We start from the raw sequence: 21,769 nt of genomic DNA, 5'->3' as shown, positions 1-21,769 counted from the left end.
ACTTTGTGATTTCTCATTGGATCAATATTACTTGGATGACTGTACTTGTAATCTTATTGGTTGGTCATGGTTTTTTCCCACCTCATGCCCACCTGGTAAATTTACATTGGGTCTTATAGTTTTGTCCCACTTTGTACCTGCCTCACCACATGGCTTTGCTGTATAAAACATCTTTGAAAAGTGGAGTGAGTGAGCAAACCATGTTTCAGTCCCCCTTCTGTCTCTTTTAGACAGAAGCTTTCTTTCTCTCAATACATTTTTCCTACTCTAAACAACAACAAAAAAAGTTGGATACAATATTATGTATTTCACTGATAAAAATATTTATGCACAATTTACAAATAGTAGAATATATAATACTCTATTGTAAATTCTATATTGCCAATTAATTCTCTCTGAATACTTACACTGGATTTTGCTGAATCAGATAACCGCTTTCAAATGCTGGGTACTTTGTATATTTTGTAGCCTACCACAACTTCTAAAGAATGTTCCATACACATTCAAGGAGAATAGCTAGAGCATTCTGCATATGTCTGTTACGTCCAATTGGTTTCTGTGTTGTTTGAGTCTTAATTCTCACTGATCTCCTGTTTGGTTGTCCTATGTGCTATAAGAATTATACTGAAGTATCCTATTGCTATTCTCTGGCTATTTCTCCCTTCATTTCTGTCAGTATGTGCTTCAAATATTTGAGATTGCTGATATTAAGTACATACATATTTATAGCTGCTTTATCTTCTTGGTAAATTGATCCTTTTATTATTATATAATGTCTTATGTTTGTCTTAAAGCCCATTTTTTCTGATGTACGGATAGTTACCCTTGGTCTCCATTTACCACTGCATACAACACCTGTTTCCATCTTTTGACATTCAGGGTTGTGTCCTTACATTTAATGTGAGTATATTGCAGAAAGCGTACAGTTTGACCCTGTATTGTAATTTATTCAGCCAGCTATGACTTTTTAAAAACTTTTATTGCTGCATGTTTGTAGTACATTCTGATTACACTCTTCACAGGGAGTTTGTATATTTACCTGAGATGATTTATCAATTAATTTTTCTAACACCCTCCCCACCCCTCCCTCACCCTCTCTGCACCTCTCGGACACCTTCAGATGTGCATGCATACATATAAATATATATAGTACATGATGATCGTAATATTCCTTGTAGAAACTTATTGTAGGTACATAGAACTTCACAATCCCCCCTTTTTTATTAGTCTTTTTTCCTTCCCTACCCTTATCTTTCAGTTCCCTTCCCATAAGCCAAAGATCTATCTTACTATTTCCTACTCTCTGTTCCTTATTTATGCATTTTATTTATATATTAGGGTTCTCATACAAGAGTGATTATGTGATATTTAACCTTGTGTGTCTGATTGACTTTACTTAACATAATGTTCTCAATGTGTATCCATGTTCATACATATGACTCTAGTTCACCTTCCTTTATGGCAGAGTTATACTCCTTTATGTATAAATACCATGCTTTCTTTATCCATTCATCTGTTCATGAACATGAAAGTTATTTCTAAGTTTTAGCTATTATGAGTTGTGCTATTATTAACATAGACACGCATATATCACTGTAATATGATGTTTTTAACTTTTGGGGGAAGGTACTCAGAAGGGGAATAGCTGGCTCGAATGCAACTTCTTTTAGTTTTGTGAGGAGTCTCATACTTATTTCCACAGTGGTTGCACCAGTTTACACTTCCACCAACAATGAAGAAGGGTTCCTTTTCCCTACATCCTCTCAAGCATCTGCTGTTCTTGGATTTCTTCATGGTAGCCATTCTTCTGGAGTAAGATGGAATCTCAGCGTTGTTTTCATTTGCATTTCTCGAATGGCCAGTGATGCTGTACAGTTTTTCATGTATTTATTGGCCATTTGTGCTTCTTCATCTAAGAAGTATGTATTCAATTCAGATTCCCATTTTAAATTGGGTTTCTAAATCTAGGGGTCTATTTTTTGACATTTTTATATATTTTAGGCATTAGTCTTGTGTCTGACAAGTAGCTGGCAATTTTTTCTCCCATTTTTGGGGTTGTCCTTTCACACTGCTGGTAGTATCTTTTTCTCTGTGCAAGCTTTATAACTTAATGTGATTCCATTCATTGATTCTTGGTATTATTTCTTGTGCAATGGGGGTTCTGTTCAGAAAATCTTTGCCTATGCCTGCATCTTCAAGAGTTTCACCTATGTTGTCTTCCAGCAGATTATTTCTAGTTTAATATTTATATCTTTGATCCATTCTGATTTTAGTTTAGTGTATGGTAGGAGATATGGCTCTAGATTCAATCTTTGGCATATGCATGGCCAATTTTAACAGCTTCTGTTGTTAAAGAGGTTATCTTTTCTCCAAAGTGTCTGACCCCTTTGTCAAAGATAAGTTAGATGAGTGTATCTGGAGTTGTTTTTCCATCCTCTATCAAGTTCTATCAATCAGCAAGTCTATTTTTGTCAGTGCTATGCTGTTTTATATCGCTGTAATTTTCTGTGTTAAGCCAGTTTTATCTTTTATTTGAGGACTTAGTTATTATTATTTAGAGTTTCTTAGGATCTTTTAGCATTTTTTGTCTCAGCATCTTTTCTATCTTTGACTCAATAATTTCAACTGATCCATCTTTTAAAAAAATATATTTTAGTACACGTTTGCAGTCCATAATAATTACATTCATTGTGGGGAATTGGTGCATGAATACAATACATCTTAATTCTCTATTGTACCCTTTCCCTCCAACTCAATTTTTTGTGTGATTTAGGCACTAAATCTAGGAGTGTTGATTTACCCGGATCACCTTGGAGGGTTTCCTGTAAAGGTTACTTGAGATTCAAAGGCAAAAGAGAGAGTATTTTAGAAAGACAAGGGCTTTGTCTACTAGGAAAAAAGAGAGCTGGAAAAGACAGTTGTTTTTTTTTTTTTTCCGAAAGCTCAGATTTCCACAACAGCAATAAAATCACAAAACATAAAAAGAAACAGGGAAACATGGCTCGGTCAAATGTGCAAACAAAATTCCCGACACAAACCACAAACAAATGCAGACCCTGATAAAAATTCAAAACAATTCTATTAAAGAATTGGTGCATACACATATCACATGTTAATAATTTTTACTTCTTCCCTTTCTTGCCCTCCCATCTTCTCCCTTCCCCAGATCTCTTCTATTAAGATCTTAAATGCACTCACAGATAATTCAGAAATCTAAAAAAAATTGAAAACAGTGCCTGAACTAAAGGAGATTATAATGAAATGTTAGAAACTATATGAAAGAACCAAATTATGCAACCAAAAAATAGAATAACTTTGCTGAAAAAATTCTGTAGAGAGACTTAATAGTACAATCTTACAAGAAAAAAAAAAAGAATTACCAAACTTAAAGACTGACAAAAAATTGCACCAATTCCTCCGAATGAATGTAGTGATTATGTGTTACAAAGATATGGTAATAAAAAGACTGATAAATTTTTTAAAATTCCTTTTTGATTTGTATTAGCCTTGGTGTAACCACTTCTAAACTGGTCTTTGGAGTTCTTAAAGGTGCAGGGAAGGTGTGATGGGTAGGGGAAGAACAAAAAGGGAAAAGAAAAAAATGTGAGAGAATGAAAAGATGAAAATAAAGTGTTTGTAGATGGGGAGAGGAGGAGGGGTTGAGGGGAGGGCAGAGGTAAGGGGAAAAAATGAGAATCAAGACTTGCCATGTAGAGGTACATGATCCCAACAATGAATGTAACTGTACTGTATCCCTAAAATGTACCAATAAACTCAATAAAATTGATAAAAAAAAAAGCTGTTCTATTTCATATAGTGTTGTTAATTCCAGGTCTCCGATACAGATCGAAGGTTTAAGACTTCATCTACCATCTTACCAACATCACTCTAAGTTTCATTTTAGCTGACGTTTTGACAGGTGCTTCAGCATGAAAGTTGTGAGTGAGAAGTAACACTGAAAGGGCTTAGTAGTATGTGATACTTTCTTTGACTCAAGATTTGGCACTATTTTAACTTTAGGCATAGGCATAAGTCCTGGATGTTTTATAAATCTTGATAGATCCTACTGAAAGGCTTAAAAACAAAGCAATGATATGACTAATCTGGAGACTAGTTTTACCCTAACGTAGAGATTTCACATTATTAAGAGTTCTGAAAAAAATCCGATGAAATCTATCTACTTTGTGTACCTGTGTTTATATGTAATCCATCTTCCTCCAAAGTACACACATATGCAAACATATGTTTCTGATCGTACTCAATTTCATACATGCTTTCTTCACCCAATACTCACATAAAATTTGCATCACATTGAAAGATTATTTTATTGCTGTTTACATTAGGATTCCAAATTTAAAGTTAGATGAAACAAAAAAGTCTTTTGTCTTACACAGGTGCTGCTGCCCTGATCTGACCAATCAAATCTGTTTCCTAGAATAAGAATAGAATAAAATTTCAGATGTGTGGATAAATTGCCCATCTGATCCTATTCCATACACAAAGATCTGCAAGTTGTCTTTAATAATAATAATAACAAGCAACACTTGCTAAATTTATTGGCTATATTATATGCTAGGAAATTTGCTAAATATAAATTAATGTATGATTAAGTGCATTAGATGGCCAAGGAGTACTTTATAGAGGAAATTGCACTTGAAAGTTTCTTGAAGGTGAGAAGCATGTCTTCTACATCTCATCTCTAATTGCTTATTGCTGTGGAGATAGCAAGTGGATATAAAATACTACTCATAAAGTCAATATTACTTATCATACAGTGCAAAGTAGTAACAGCTTTGTCTATTTCTCTTTATCTTTAATATTCTATGATTATTCTGAGCTCGAAGTATTTAAAAAGCACAGAGCCCAATTTAAAAAATCATAATTTTGCTTGTGTCTATTGATTTTAGCTTTCAAAACATTTTCAGTTAATTTACTCGTAACTATCATCTCATCTGTTTCTTTTCATTCTCAGCTCAACTCACGATGATACAACTATGCTTTATCTAACACCTCACCCCTAGCAAGCCCACTCACATCTCCAGATTCAAACGTGTGCTGTCTCTCCCCATCGGCCCATTCCTCCTCAATTCTCTTTAGATTTGGCTCTCTTTTTTCCTAGTAGACAAAGCCCTTGTCATTCTAAAATACTCTCTCTTTTGCCTTTGAATCTCAAGTAACCTTTACAGGAAACCCTCCAAGGTGATCCGGGTAAATCAACACTCCTAGATTTAGTGCCTAAATCTAGCAAGTACTTGTAATGGGATTATCATCAACACTACAATCTTCAAAACTATAATATAAGCTCTGTGAATGTAAAAATGTATCTCACTTCTGTGTATCACAATTTCTACTATGCTGCCTGGAATATTAGAGATCCTCAACAATATAAATATAAATACATTGCAATAATATCATTAAATGCATAGACTTTTGAAAGAAACTAAATAATGTGTGTCTGACATAATTTCTTGCTTGTCTAAGCTCTATCTTCATAATCTCTGCCTTTTATATTTTATCTGTTGACCTAATTATCATTATTTCAGCATCTACCTTTCTATTTCACTCTCTGGCCTCTGTACAAAGATGTGTTTGTCAGATGCAGATCCAAACTTTTACTGGTTTCCCTTGGATTTTTGGTTGAATTTCAAACCCTTCATCACAGGAAAACAAGCATTAGAAATCACCTACTATACTTATGATATACATTTATATGGAACAAATGTGTATATATACTTATGTAAATATATTTATGTACATATGTATACCGGGCATTTTATTGGTACATTTTTCATCTTTAATTGAGTTTATTGGTACATTTTAGGGATACAGTACAGTTACATTTATTGTTGGGATCTTGTACCTCTACATGACAAGTCTTGAATCCTTATAGCTTCTCTCTGAGAAACAGTGTTGGCCTTATTTCATTAAAATACTCTTGCTTTATGTTTTGCTTTTTTCTTCAGTTCTCTTTTTCAACCATTACCAAAGGGAATATAACTTATTCACATATTAAATAATTGTAACATGCTCTCTTCTGATGCCATGTCCTATGTCTCATGCTCTCTCTCTCTCACTCTGTCCTTTCCTCCCTTTTTCTGCCTGGCACACTTCTGTTCTTCATTTGCTGGCTAATGTAGATTATTCCTCTAAGGCCTGTCTCAGCATTCTAATTCATGGAAACCTTGCCTGAATGCCTCTGGTGAGACAGCTGTCCTTCATCAGGGTTTACTGAGTTCCTTGTCCTTGCACTGTTATTGCTCCCTGGGCTCACTAGCTGCCATACATATGGCCCCAAATTATCTGAGCATTTCACAATTTTCCCCTTGTGAAATACCTTTCCTAAGTCTTATCTGGGAATTCCTCTCACCAGTAGAACCTAGAAGAACTGACCTTGTATAAGTCCTAGAAGGAACCCTTAAGGAGGCCTATGGGTTTCTCTTTTTGCACTCTGTGGACCCTTAAGCTATCATCTTGCTACCTGTGGAAAGATAAGTACAGAGACCATGTGATATGGAGAACAGGCCCTGATACCTAGAAAGACAGAACAGGCTAAGTGGTCTGAGTGAGCCAAAGCACATACTGACATGAGCCATCTAGTCTTCCTCCCAAGGTAGCAGGCATCAAATGAGCCATTGTTGTCTGTTTTGGCCAGTCACACACCCTTGGAGGGTTGAGTGAGCCAAAGCACATACTGACATGAGCCATCTAGTCTTCCTCCCAAGGTAGCAGGCATCAGATGAGCCATTTTTGTCTGTTTTGGCCAGTCACACACCCTTGGAGAACTGCAGTGCCAGGCAGCATCAGAAGTACAAGCACAGCTAAGTTCTGTCAACCACAGAGGCACACAGGCAATAAAGTGGATATTGTTTTAAGTGGCCATACCTTGAGGAGTTTCTTTCTCTGCATAAATAGATAACCTCACTGTCTTGTCTTCTAGTCCCTGAACAGCTTGACAATGAATTTTCGTTCCGTCTACTCCTATATTCAAAACCCCTAGAACAGCACTCTGTATAGGGTAGTTGACAATAAATATTTACTGAACTATATTAATGAATGAGTTCTCAACTTGAATATGTAAAGATCCTTAAATTTAAAACAATGTATTAGTATTTTGCAGAGCATGATACTTACATTCTTTGTGTGATGTTGGTGTATGTTCATAACACATCTTAATTCTTTTTATTTTCTTTGACCCCTATCTTTTTCACTTCCTACCCCGTCCCTTCCATCTCTTGATCTTTTTCCCACTCGAGAAAGATCTATTTCCCTACTTCTTCTTACCTATCTGCTATTTTGGTTTTCATTATATTTTGTGTTTCTCATATAAGACAAACCATACAATATATGAGCTTGTCTGATTGATTTTACTTATCACTATGGTCTCAAGGTGCATTTATTTTCTTACTAATGACTGAAGTTATTCTTCTTTACTGTAGAATAGTGCTCCACTGTGTGTAAATGCCACCTTTTCTTTATGCAATCATTTGTTTATGAAAATCTAGGCTGCTTCCAAGACTTAGCTATTATGAATTATGCTTCTATAAAAGTGGGCATGCATGGATCACTGTAATATTATGTCTTTAACTCTTTTAGGACGATACCTAGAATTTTGAACAGATTTTTTTTTTTAGAATTTGACAAATGTATATCACTTATCAGAATTTCTATATTAAATAAGATTACTTAACATTCACAGAACAATCTTCATTGAATAATTTATTTTAAGATCAAGTTAAATAAACATTAAAACATCCATGTTTAGTAGCATAAGTATTTTTATATTGCTTTTCACTGTCATGAACTTAAATAATTTCTATAGCAATCAGCTTAACTTATTTACATATCCACACCATACCATCTTACTTCTTCCTTAATTTTTTACCTATTGCATTTATTTTTATTAAAATGGTTATACTACAAATTTATAGTACTATTATTGTATCTTCCATATCCCTTCTCACCTTAATAAAATATGTTAATTAAAATATAAAGAGACAAGAGAAAGTTTTTGTTGTGTGTTTCTTTTTTGTTTACTTATTTATCCCAAATACCTAGATAGCGTGTAGTAAGAGCAAATGTTAAATAGTTACTTGTTGGTTGAACTATTTTAAGAGATAATGGACATAGCTGTAAGAAAATACTGTAAGGAAAGTAGGGGGTAGAGAAGGTTTATAGCTGGTATCTATTTACTCCAAAGCAAGAAATTTTACTTCTCTGTGTTTCAGTGACTACTATAGAAGTCAACTTTGGGTGGAAATGAGATAATGAATATGAAATACCCTGACCTCCTCAGAATAAAGGTGCTATGCAAATCCAGGGACATCTTTTGGGTCTTGCTGCAAAATTTAGTCCAAATCACAAAGGTATTTCTCAGACATTTAATATTTTTCTCCAGAAAATATAACTTTAAATTAACTTAGAATAATGCATGAGGTTGATATTCCCTAACTAGAGTGAGTTTTATAGGGAAAGAAACTCTAAGTTCTACATAAAACAAAGGCGCCTTATATTATCACGTACCACTCAGTTAAATGTTACAAGATCTGGAAATGTCAAAACATAATTAAGCACTAGGAGTATAGACGTGTATTTACCTTAGCCATAAATTCGCAATAAATATTTGAAAGACATTTGCTGAATTATTGTTGAATGAAATTCATTTTAATGGTGCTCTTGAATACATGATAGGTAGGAAAAATGTGAAATGTTATTGGCAATATTCAAATCCTCTAGATTTAGAAATGTGTGCGAAAAGAAGAGCACTATGAGTCTCTATGTTCATTATTATGGTTTTAAGTGTGGACAGTTTATAAGCCCTTAGGAGCAACACTATATGCACAAAATGACCTTAGTGGATGGTATCAAGGGCATTAGAATATTCAATGAGTGAATATTGATTAACTGCTTACTTTTAAGGCATCCATCCAACACTGCTGGAATCACACGGTGGAGTTGATTGTAAAGTTTGCATCAAGAGGATGAGTTGGTTTGTTATTGTTACTTGCTTCACCTTACATTAGAGTAATAACTCCTAAGTACCATGAATAAATACAGAAAACAAAGAATAGCCATTTTATTTCAGTATCTACTGTTTATTTTATGTATATATTGTATAATACCTTTTATCTGCAAAACTATAAAAATTTTGAGAAAGGATTCATGTCCTAAATACTTGTATTTCCTACAGTCTTTAAAAAACTGGTCAGTCAGTAGGCATCGAACAATTATCATATTTGCTACAACTCCTCTAGTTGTCATTATGAATGATTTCTTTGTTCAATTACTGAATGATATATACCAAGAAAGACAACACATCTAACAAGTCAGGAAAACAATGATAAAGCAGGAGCCTGGAAAAAAAGTGAGATAAACATTAAATTAGATAAGAAAAATTACCAAAGGAAGAAAAGCAGAGAAATGAAATGAGAAGTGACAATGGTCAAAGTTTTGCTATAAATAAATAACTTGAAAATTATTCAGTTGAAAGAATAGGGAAATAAGAGCTGTAGGTGTCTGATAAAGTAAGAATAAAAATATTATTTAAATACTTTTGAAAATCAAAATTTAGTGCTAGATAACAGGCTTTAGGTCTCTATTAAATATAGGAGCCTCATTTGAGGGCAAGGAGGGGCTGCCCAGAACCTATATAAATACAAGCCCTTTACTGGGAATTTCTGCTAAAATGTCATAACGTTAAATGCAAAGCTTGACCATCTTTTCACAACTGTCTCATATGCTGCACTAGTAGAACTTTTCCATCCCATCGCGCATTTGCACTTTTCAGCATTTCCAACTGTCAAAGGCGAGATCATCTAATTTTCTAAAAATAGCAAAATAGAATCAATTTTGTTCCAGCACAATTTTATATATCAAAATTAAAAGAGCAGAAGGATCAAAAAATGTCAATTTTATATTGTCATAGAAGCAATTAACTAGGACTTTGAGTTGTTATGTTGTGCTTTATTTTGTTTTGTTTTTATTTTGTTTTTCTTTGAGATAAGGAATAGAAATGTAGCTCTTGCTGGCCTCAAACTTGTAATCCTTCTGCCTCCAGAGTCCTGGGCATATAGGCACATGCCACCAAGACTGCCTTAACTTGGAGTTTCATAGTAGAAAGTAGTAAACTATGGCATATAATCATGTAGGAAATTAACTATATCCAGAATGAAATGTTTAAATATTTGAAGGAAATGAAAATTTCACAGTAAAGAGAATATTAACTTCCAGAACTGATTAGACATATTAAATGTGGAAATTAAAGTGCCATTTACCACTTAATCTAATTTATATCATAGAAGTAGAAAGAGAAGTTACTGATTGACACTCTATTGCCTCTTTGAGTGTTGAACTTCTGTATCTGAATGGATAGATAAGATTTATTTACCTATGATACTTCTTCCTTCTTGTTTCTTCCTCTATCACATGGGCTCCTGGGTGAAGATTGACAAGAGATGAAAAGTTGAACCCAAATAAGATGAGTAGAGGAAGGACACTGTGGCCACAACTTGACCTAAGAGGTGTGGTTAGATTATGAGAAATGAGGCCAAAAGGGCAGTAACCCTGACAATAGCAGTAACAAGTAGAACCACTCAGCCAAAGAGCAAGGGCAATGGCTTCCTGGAATAATTTATATAACTGTCTCCTTTATGTCCACGGTCCCAGAGAGATGCTATTGATGGACAATGGAACATTTAGAGGGTGGGGTCTAGGGACCGGTCCTTAGGTGATTGGAAGATATCCCTCAGGAGCTATCATGAGACCCTGGCACGTCCTTTCATTCCACTTCGTGGATCATGAGCAAGTATTCCTCAACATTCACCCTTCCTTAACATCCAGCACCCCCACGAAAGGCACAAAACAATAGACTAGGCCCTCCAGAGCTGTAAGATAAATAAATTGTGTCTTTGTTTTGTTTTTTGGTTTTTGAGCAGGCTCTCACTATATAGTTGAGACTGACCTGGAACTCACTATGTAGCCCAGGCTGGTCTTGAACTCACAGTGATCCTCCTGCCTCAGCCTCCCAAGTGCTGGGCATTATGTCTTTTATAAGCTAATTTTCTCATATCTTTATAGAGATGGAAAGCTGACTAATACAATTTCTTCAAATACTGGTGTTGTGACAATATTTTGCTCTGCCCAGTTATCATTGCACTACTCAGTATCCTTGACTTTAGCCATGAATTATATTATATATTTTCTTCCCAATGGTACTTCCTCTTATCCTTAAATTATGTATCTAAGGAAATATATATGAGATTATTTAATCCAAATTGGGCAATCCTTTATTGACAATAGAAATTACATTATAGAAGAAAAAAATTACTGTTAAAAGGAAGCACATCAATCAGATCAAGGCTTTTGCTCTTGTATCTAAAATGTGTTTCTCCACAATTCTCCTCAAATATGAATTTTCCCGTCTGTTAAGTGGAAATAACCATCTTTGTTTTGATCTTAGAGCCTTTCTGTTGGTCCCCAAAAGCTAATGTCTATAATGTCTTTACTTTTATAAATTATAAATTAATAATAATTTTTGTTTCTGTTTACTTATGATTATAGTAATAACTATATAAGTAATTCATCATTGAGTATTATATTAAAAGAGTTTTTTCTGTCAAGATGAAGTTATCTTGCTTAAATCAAGACATTTTGCAATTCTACAAAAGAGCATTCTACGGTGACACAAGCGTATTGGAAACAATTTCATTTATGGAACTGGAATCTGACATTCATTCTTTCTTGCCACATACTGACTGGTGTGATTCAAAGATGGGGAATGTTTTGTGTTTAGAAAGATTAACATATTAGATACAAATACTATCATAAGAAGTGTAATCTAAAAAACAGTACAGTATCATTTGGGAAACACAAAGCATTTTTATTCATACAAGATAAACATTATTGGAGGCTCAAATGAGTCCAAGGAAAGCATATCAGGGACTATTAGACTAAACAATCTATTGCCAGCTAATTTTACATATTTATTAAAAATTTAGTGATCTACAAAAAAATTGTCGTTAACACATGCAAATATTGTATTCATACTCTTATATTGTATGAGACTGTATATATCCCCAGGGAATATGTCTTTTACCTCTCTCCACACATACTAAAACATCATAAAACCTTGAATCTTATACTCTCTGTTTTAGAAATTCATCTGAAGTTTTGTCATTAATAATTGCAGAATCTGACACTTAATCCTTCATAATGGGGAACTGTTCTTCAAGGATAACATGTTAGAATATGTTTTATCCTGGTAGATCAGCATGTGTTCCAAATTATGAAATATTTAATTGATGCTCCTTGATCATTATTTCTATGAAAATTTATCTTTGAATTCATAAAGTGTTAAACGAATATGTGAATAGTGGATGCTAATATACGTATATGCATATAACATATATACATGTATACATATATACATATTCTACTTGCAAGACATGATTAAATAATATTATAAAAATCAATATGTCAATTTTATAAACATTTTTGTAATTCATCTTTTATTACACTATTAATTTCCCCAGAAGAGAAGTAATTCCACTCATAAATTTTCAATTGTGATGCATATTTAACACCCAAAGGAGTTTGCTACAATCACTTTAATGTATAACATTTTCAAAAACCATGATTTTTATTCCCTATGGTACTTTTAACCTATATAATGTATGTGTGTTGTTTTTCTGCCCAGAAAAGCTGCATAGTATTTACTCAGGTAACCAATAACACCCTCTTTAGAACTTATTGTTTTATGAAGCCAACTAAAAAAAACAGCAGGCGTTAACCAGAATTACAAGAGTTATCCAAATAAGGATATCATGGCATTCTTTAGGAAAAAAAAAAAAAAGATCTGGATTCTTATTTAGAAACTAGTTCAGAAATCTAGTTCAGAGCAATTTTAAGATATGTTAGAGAGAATAAATATCAAATGCTTGAAAGAAAACACATGTAATTTATTCTCTCAAATATCCTCAATCATCTTGTAAATTCATTTGATTGCATAACTGTTATATTTAGTGTTTATTAATCTTATTGGGAAGTTAAAACACTAAAGTAAGAACTATTACCAGTTTATTAACCCTCAAATAAACTAGTTTCTATTATTCTTTTTGCTAAATTGTGTTATTTGCACGCCCATTGAGGTTTAAATGATGTCACAATGCATTCTAAATTCTAGAGTTTAGAAATAAGATTAATCATTATAAAAGTGAATAATACTCGATGGTTTCATCAAAGGCAATGAGGTTCATTTTATGAAGGCTGAACTACATGAGCTTTTATCATTTGTGCCTGTAATATGAATTTCAGCATGCAAATGAGTTCACTCAAATTATTATTTAATGGATTGCTGTATCAGTATATTATGAAATTAAATTAGAATGAATCATTATTTCATAATTTTAATTAGAAGACTCATTTTTATGTGTGCTTTATACTACATAGGATAAAAATTTCTAAAACTTTGGATAATCTGGTAATTATATAGTCCAATTATACGGATATAGAAACATTTGATAAGAGATTAAGCACCAAATTCTAGGAATTTTCAGAATGCTTGTTTCTTTGATTTAATCAGGGAATTTCATTGAATATTGGATGAAATTTCCATGTTTTACAAAAGGAAGCTAAAGCACCAAATTTTTGCATTAAATGATGTACAATGTTTTGAAATATTTACACAGATTTTCAAAATGCAACACTTAAGAGTTTAACTTGGAAATCTTTAATATCTAAAATTATAAGTAGCTTAAGATATTTGAGCAATATAGTTTCAAATATATAGTCTACCAACAAAAATAAGAATTTAAATCAGAAGTTCAAAGTAATAGCTATATAAATTATCTACATAATAAGCATAAATAATTAATTTAATTTAAAAAGCTAATTTGGATTACTTTGTTTTATTTATTACAAATTTTTATGATAAAAAATTCATTATTGCACAGTCAATCTTGAAAATTATCAAAACAGACCTCAGTACATTTTATTATTTTATTACACTAAAATACAAAGTTCCTTATTTTCATCCTTAAATTATGAGCAGCTACACTTAAATTTTTTTCTGTTTTCTAACTATTTAAGAATTTACACCTGAATGAGATATGGCATATAATTACAGATATTACTATGCTTTAAAACTCTTAAATTTGCTATGAAGAGAAAATACTTTGGAATTCTGTTACAAAGAAATATTTACATATAAGTAGAATGTTTGAATTTAACTTATATTATGACCTTCAACATTTAGCTAATAGAGAAATTGCATGTCAAAGTTGTCCATTACACAAAAAAATTTAAATCTTTATATTTGACAGATGTTTTAGCACTTGTAAAACAATTTTTTGTTTTTTTTTGGTTTTTGGTTTTTTGAGACGGGGGTCTCACTATGTAGTTGAGACTGACCTGGAACTCCCTATGTAGCCCAGGCTGGTCTCGAACTCATAGCAATCCTCCTGCCTCAGCCTCCAGAGTGCTGGGATTACAGGCGTGTGCCACGATGCCCAGCTTGTAAAATGATTTTTGGAAGATGAGGTAGAAATATATGTCTTCCGTTTCCTAAGGTAATGCTTATTACTTATTCAAGAAAATTTTATTTACTTTTTCTATGCTATTTGTAACAATAATCTCCAAACTCTATCATAACCAATATTATAGAATAATCTGACAGAGTCAAGGTGACATTACAAAGTGAAGAAATCTCTTCATCTCTTTATGCATATACCATAAAAGCCTCAAGTTAACACGAATCAAAGGACCAGCTACTAATATATTATTAACACATTTTAAAATACCTTCTATGTGTCACATATTATTCTATAGGTGTAGTATGAACAAAACAGGAAAATTTCCCTCTTATCCTACTTATATTCTAATGGTGGAAGAAATAAGATAAACTAAATACTGAAGTAAGTTACATACATAGTAGACGAAAGTAAGTATTATAGAGCAAAATAAATTCGGTGAGCTTGTGGAGTTTACAATTTAAATGTTCATTAAAGGCTTATTGTCAAGATGATATTTGAGCAAACCCTTAAAGGAGCCGAGCGAGAAGAAATGTAGTTTTGATAATTTTTTTACAAAATGTATATCAGCCAAGAACCCTGGGGTCAGTATATTACTGGCATTTTTCAGAAGTAGAAGGGAAGACACTTTAGTTGTGTCATTTACTACACTTAACTTGGGAAGCCAAGAGCTTTTGAGTAAAAGATGTTCATGATCTGACTCCAATTTCAAAGGATGACCTTGGCTGAGGCTATACTATTAAATAATAAATAGCAAGGGACACAAGGGTAGCAACAGGAAAAATAGATATGAGGCGACTTAATTAAACCACAAAATGGTTTTGATGGTTTAGAGGAGGGTAACAGACTGGGAAGTAGAAATAAGTGTTAAGATTCTGAATATATCTTTAAGGTAAAAGAACCACCACTAGAATTTTCTGATGGACAAAATGACAAGTAGTAATCAAAGATCTCATCAACTAGGAAGATTGGATAGACTTTGAGTTGGAAAAGAGTATAAGCAAAGATGGGTTTAATTTAATGAATTAAATGTAGAGAAAAACTCTTTGGGATGTCTTAAATTTTTGGTATCCAAATGGAAATTTCAAATAGACAGTGTATATGTAAGTTTGGAGTTGAAGGCAGAGCTCTGGTTTTGAGGTAAAAGAAAATATAACTCATTCTTGAATGAAAGTTAAAGACATAAGTCTCGGCAACATGAACCAGAGTGATTGCGTATAGAAAATGTTAAATATTTAAAGACTGAGCCACAAAATGGTGCAAAGTTAAGAGGCAAGGGAAATTAAAAAAAATGTAAAACATTGTGAAAAACAAGAATTAGTGAGCCCAGAAGAAAACTAGGAGGTGAGGAAAGAGCTGCTTCTGTACACAAAAGTAGACAACAGTGTGAGGGGACAGTGGATGAATAGATCTACTCCAGATAAAGTGGCTTCATACAGATGAGAAGGAACTAGCAAAGACTACATATTAGTTTTTTTCTGGCAAAATGGCTTACAAACCGAAAATAGTTATAAAAACAAATATTGTAGTATGTCAATTAATTCTGTTTCCTGAGAGAAAAAAGTGAAGAAGGAACCACAACACAGATATTGCTTATTACTGAGCATCTTTGCAGTGATTTTATGACAAGTCCCTTCCTTGCTTGAGTTCAACACTGAGCAATTATATTTAGCAATAAAACCTCCTCTAAGCCTAGTGATGGATAAGATTGAAAAAAGTGGTGGTAGCCGGGAGGACAGAGACTTTACAAATTAAAGATAAACTTAATATACTTTAAACTATGGCTCAACTGTACAAAGAATTTAAGTGAGTATCACTTACCCTAGGCATCAAAGGAAAAGTCTTTATAATAGAAGAGGTAAATAAAAACACTTATACTTTAATCACCTTTATAGAAGTGATCAGACAATATGAAAATTCCATAAGATATATGAAGGTAATTATCCATAACAAAGGAAAAACAAAATAAAAACAGATTTATTGTTAACTCAGTTACTGAAATTCACAAGCCTGAACACTAACCTGGACATCATGAGTATGTTAATTTACAGCAAGAGAGGATGCATTAGGTCAACTGATGAAGGTATTTCAGTAGAAAATTAGAAACTCCAGGAAGGCACCACATGGCAAATGCAGAACTGGAGAATAAAGTACCTGAAATTAAAATTCATTTGCTAAACTTACCAGAGGATTTGACATGGGTGAAGAAAGGATAAGTGGATTTGAATTCAATGGAATTATCTAAATGAAAGCATGACGGACCAAAAGATTAGAAAAGGAGACACTTTAATAGAGGCAACCGCTGCTGCATGTGAGATGCCTGTGAGCAAACTGCAGAAAAGCTGGGCATTTGCAAAAGGTGCATCCTTGAGCGGATGAATTATAAAAAGGTTCCCCTTCCTCTGAGGCAAATGCAGCTTCCCACCAGAGCCCTTGGCTTGGCAAAGCAGAATCTACCTAGAATAAGCCTCCACTCATCCCGAATCCAGCAGCCTTTGCAGAGAGCACAGGCTTCGTACTTCATACCCATTCTCCGCAGCCAAAAGAAGACATTTCTGGCACCTTCCAAATCCCTCACATTGGTAGGAACCCTTTGTGCTTACTCAAATGGACAGCCTGCATAGCGTACAGCATCACAACATGATTCAAAAAGTTAGTGCTTGCTAACTAGATGAACAAGATACCCCTTTCTTGTGGGCATATCCTTGGCCTTGACTCCCAGATACAGGAATGCATGTGGGTGAACAAATTCCAGGGCAGTGCACTGTATGCTGCAAAGAATGGAAACAGGATGTTTTCTTAAATTCAGACTGTAGTGTTTATATTACAGGTATAGACACTATTTTGACTAATTGGAAAAGAAGTCCTGGAACTTCGAGTTATATACACACGTTTCCCTCTTCATACTTCCTGTAAGATTATACCACAATTCTAACTTCACTTTTTATCTTCACAAGATAAGAACGTTAGGGCTGTATAAAGTGAGGAAATGACACAAATGACAATTTTACTAATCTTTGAAATCTGGGGTTGTTGATGCAGGAGACTATCAGACTATAGGGCATTTTAATTTTTCAAATATTATCCAAGCCCCACTACAGGAGGACAAGGCAGTCACCTGCAACATTTACTCCACAACAGTTTAAAGATGGACTCAGCACTACTTTCACATAGCTTTGAGCTGATCCATTCTTTGCAGAAAAGAATGTAAAATTGCAAATTGTATTTCATAGCACAAAAACGTTTAACATTTCCAAGTTTCTACAAAGTGATAGTCAGCAATATTTATTAATTCTAATAAAATGAATGCACCCATTTCTAGCAAAATAACTGACTACAACTTGAGTCCTGAAATGATGAACCCTCTGCCTATATTTAATTTGTAGGCATATCTGAAAACTCCCTGAAGGTGAATTCATAAATTCCCAAGAAAATGTACAAAACTGTAGGTAGTAAATTCCTTAGAATGGAATGGAATTCACAAAGACCACAACAAAAAAAAATCAAGGCAGACATTTCTTTATAACTAATATTATTAATATATATGCACACACGTGTAGACTGCACACATATATAAATGCATACAAATCCATAGATATTATAAGCATAAATGTATATATATTACACATGAATGCATGCATGTACACATACGTATATATTTATATATGTATATAATCAGCAGTTATATTTACCCTACAATCAATAGTCATGATATAATATGTGAGTATGCCTCAGAGGTAAACAAAGAAAAATTAAAATAAAAGCCTCTGAATACTCTTAAAGTTAGGTGGAATTAAAATCCACCCAATTAAAGATACATGTTACAAAGAGGAGAAATTTTGCATTCATTCATATGAAATAGTTAATTTAAAATATTTGTAGAAATGAAGGATATCAGTAGAAATCTGATATCAGTAGACCTCTAGTGGTTATTTGAGTAATTGATGATTTTACAGTTTTTCCTTACTGTTTTTTATAAGCTAAAACCAAAAGTCTTCAAATGTTCCAGGATATTATCTCACATGGCAGTTATGTGAATAGTAACAGGTATCAATTTCTATATTTGGAAAAAAACATGAAATAAAACTAATTTCCTAAGTATCTTGATCACAAACATCAAATAAAATTATTTTACTATTTTAACACTTCAAAAGAGTTTGCATAGCCTTTAAATGTACATGTTTCCTCCCCAATCATAAAATAATTGTGTGTTCTTTCTTCTTATTTCAGATTAATTGAAGTAAGTTGGGTTTTTTTTTTGGCACGGAGATATATTAATGAACATTTAAATTGTAAAAAGTGAATACAGAATTTCACTTGCAATGGAGACAATATCAGTATTTATCTATGCATTAGAATAAAACAAATATTAATTTCAGATAATGATGGTCATAACCCTATATCTACTGATCAGACCACAGAAATTCACATAGTAGTGGACATAAATTTAATTCTGATGAATATCACTTTGTTTTAAGCAAAGTAATTCTCCTCTTCCAAATTTAGGTTTTTATTATAAAAGATAGCTTTTCCCATTTGTTAACAAAGACAATTGTCAAAATGACAAGATCTTCAAACATCAGTATTTCTAAAATGACACTAGATTTTGCAACATTAGAATGACTCTCATGGGACAATGACACACATCCTCAACTTCATCTCTTCAGTAGCTCAATCACTTCCTTCAAGTAATAAAGTGTTCCTTTGCTATGTGTCATCAAGTCATTTTTTTCAAGTGTACAAACTGATAAAATATTAAATGAATCATGTTCAAGACAACTTGTCTTTGTATATACAGTCAGGCTTTGCATAACAACTTTGCAGTCATTGAAAAACTAATATATTAGCTGTCTTAATTTGTGTAAGTACATTCCAATGTTCCCACATGAACAAAATCACCTAATGACATGTTTCTCAGGATGCATCTCTATTGGTGAGCAATATATGACTGTATAATAACAAGTCGTTGAGAAAGGTATTAAAGCAGTTGTTATCCACATAGGAACAAAACATGTAGCAGACATAGCTTATGAGCATCTGTTGAACTAAAGATGGATCTATAAAACACCCCATGAACACCTAAATATCAAACCTAATAGTCAATTTCACACAAGGTATTGAAAAACAGGACAATGATCAAGATAACTGATTTCAGGTGGCTGTCAAGTACTGGAAATGGTTATCTTTTACCTCCGCTCCAATCTTGATGATGGGTACTACCAACATTTGCATTCTATGGAGGGTTAGCATAAACATACATGGGCACCAATTCCAGCGTATCAATACAAAGGGCATTTTTCTTTTAACTGAAGTTATGTTATATGCCTATCTCTAGCCAGGAAGGTAAACTTAACGGGAGTAGCTCAGTCTATTACAGCTGAATCTCAGTCTCTTTTGTCAGTATTCTCACCACCACTAGTACCCATTCCCTTCCTTCCCAGGAGAATGAACAACAAACCATACTATAAAGTCTGAGAAAGGTGCACAGGCAAGAAAAAGTCTCTTCTGTTCTCACTGTCCTGCCAAAAGGAATAGTCTGATCAGGTGTCTATCCTGGTCGAAGCTGCTCAGGTTGACTATGATTTTTTCAGAGTTTTCAGATAATAGATTCATTCCAGACACAGAGTTTCTGCACTTCACCAGATCACTCAGCTTCTTTTCCTTGCTACCCTAACCCATGCTGGTTACTGCATCTTATGAGTTGCCTTTAGTTCAGTACTTAGTACTGAATTCCTTGGATGCATGTGGACCAAAGGGTGACCCTATGAGGTTCTCAGTCTTCCCGAACACTCCCTAGATGAGGAGACACACGTTTGCTCTGCTCTTCCATCCTTCAAGTGCATCATATTTCTTCAAATTGCTCTTTCCTACTATGATTGAACTCTTAACTTCTTTTGAAAGGGAAGAAAAAAGAGCTCGTATGTAATTATACACTCATGTTCTTTCTATAATGTATTCACTCAGATTTCTAGGTTTTTGCTCCTAATAAAAGCTAAAGCTTTAAAATTGCATTCTATGGCTGATCTTACAAATGAAAGTTATGGCTTTAAAGATATATATCTATGCTTTAAATTAAGAACAGGTACTTAAAGACTCAAAATCAAGCAATTGATTCTTTTCTTTTCTTTTCTTTTTCCTATGCCAGGCTAAGCCTGAGGACAGTTCATTTAGAAGCCCTGGATTCTGCCTGAAGATGTGGCAAAAGAACTGAAAGACAAGCACACATAATTTAATAACAAAATACTGCTCAAATTTTTCCAGCTTACAAGGCATAATGCCTTGGCACATACACTATTGTTTCTACCTGTAGTGTTTTCTATGCCTTTATCACCTGTGAAATTGTTCATCCTCTGCATCTCTGTAACTTCCTCTGAGAGGCATTTCCAGATCCTGCAACTCCAGGTGAAACTGGGACCACTCTCAGGTAGCACCTTTTGCTCACAGTGTAATTATGTATGGTCTATGATTAGACAACAAACAATCTTTAACATTAGTGGTTCCTTTTCTGATTTGCACTGCTAAATCCTCAGCAACCTATCCAGTTCTAGCACACTGTAGGTGGTCAATAATGTTTGTTTCAAGTGCCTATATTACCTTATTGGTTTCTGTCATAACTCTATGATGTGAATAAGGCAAATATAACCTCTAACTGAAACCAGTGGGCTCTTTGGTATCATCTCTGAAATGGCATGCAACAGGACACACGGATTACATCACAGAACTGGGATCTAAACCTTGTCCCTCTGAGTCCACTGCTGAGTCCATTTTACCACATCCTCATGCACCATTATCTTTAATAAAGCTTGGTCTCTGCTTCACAAAGAAGTCTCAGTAAACACTTGATTAGCATTATTTTTAACAACAGAAAGCAACATGGCTTACTAGAAAGGAAAAAAATGGGCAGAATTGTTTTAAAATGGGAATAACGTGTGACAGAAAAGACTATTTTGATTGTAAAACTACATTATCATTATGCTATCACCTTAATGGAGGAAAGATATACTTTTCAAAGGAAAAATCTCTAGTATATAAAATTTTCATTCTAAAAATAATATTCCTTTATTAATAAACTAGTAATTGGCTCTTTATACATAGCTGCAAATACAAAAGCTAGTCTATTTACAGTTAGGGCTATGCAGCCTTTATAATCATACAAAAAAACAGACCTAAGTAGTAATTGATTATTAATTCCTCAATTCACCAAATATAAGTTCTCAAAGCCACAATATCTCACATACACCTAATGA

The 21,769-nt window shown here is 33.5% G+C and overlaps 1 protein-coding gene across 4 annotated transcripts in view; it reads right to left on the bottom strand.

Moving 5' to 3' along the window:
- Positions 1-21,769, bottom strand: part of Nol4 (nucleolar protein 4) — a 318,444-nt gene that overhangs the window by 170,797 nt on the left and 125,878 nt on the right. The window lies entirely within an intron of this gene.

Source organism: Fukomys damarensis, unplaced genomic scaffold (genome assembly GCF_012274545.1).
Source record: "Fukomys damarensis isolate Sample0158 unplaced genomic scaffold, DMR_v1.0_HiC HiC_scaffold_30, whole genome shotgun sequence".
Classification (NCBI taxonomy): Eukaryota; Metazoa; Chordata; class Mammalia; order Rodentia; family Bathyergidae; genus Fukomys; species Fukomys damarensis.
This window is presented reverse-complemented; position numbering and strand designations above follow the sequence as displayed.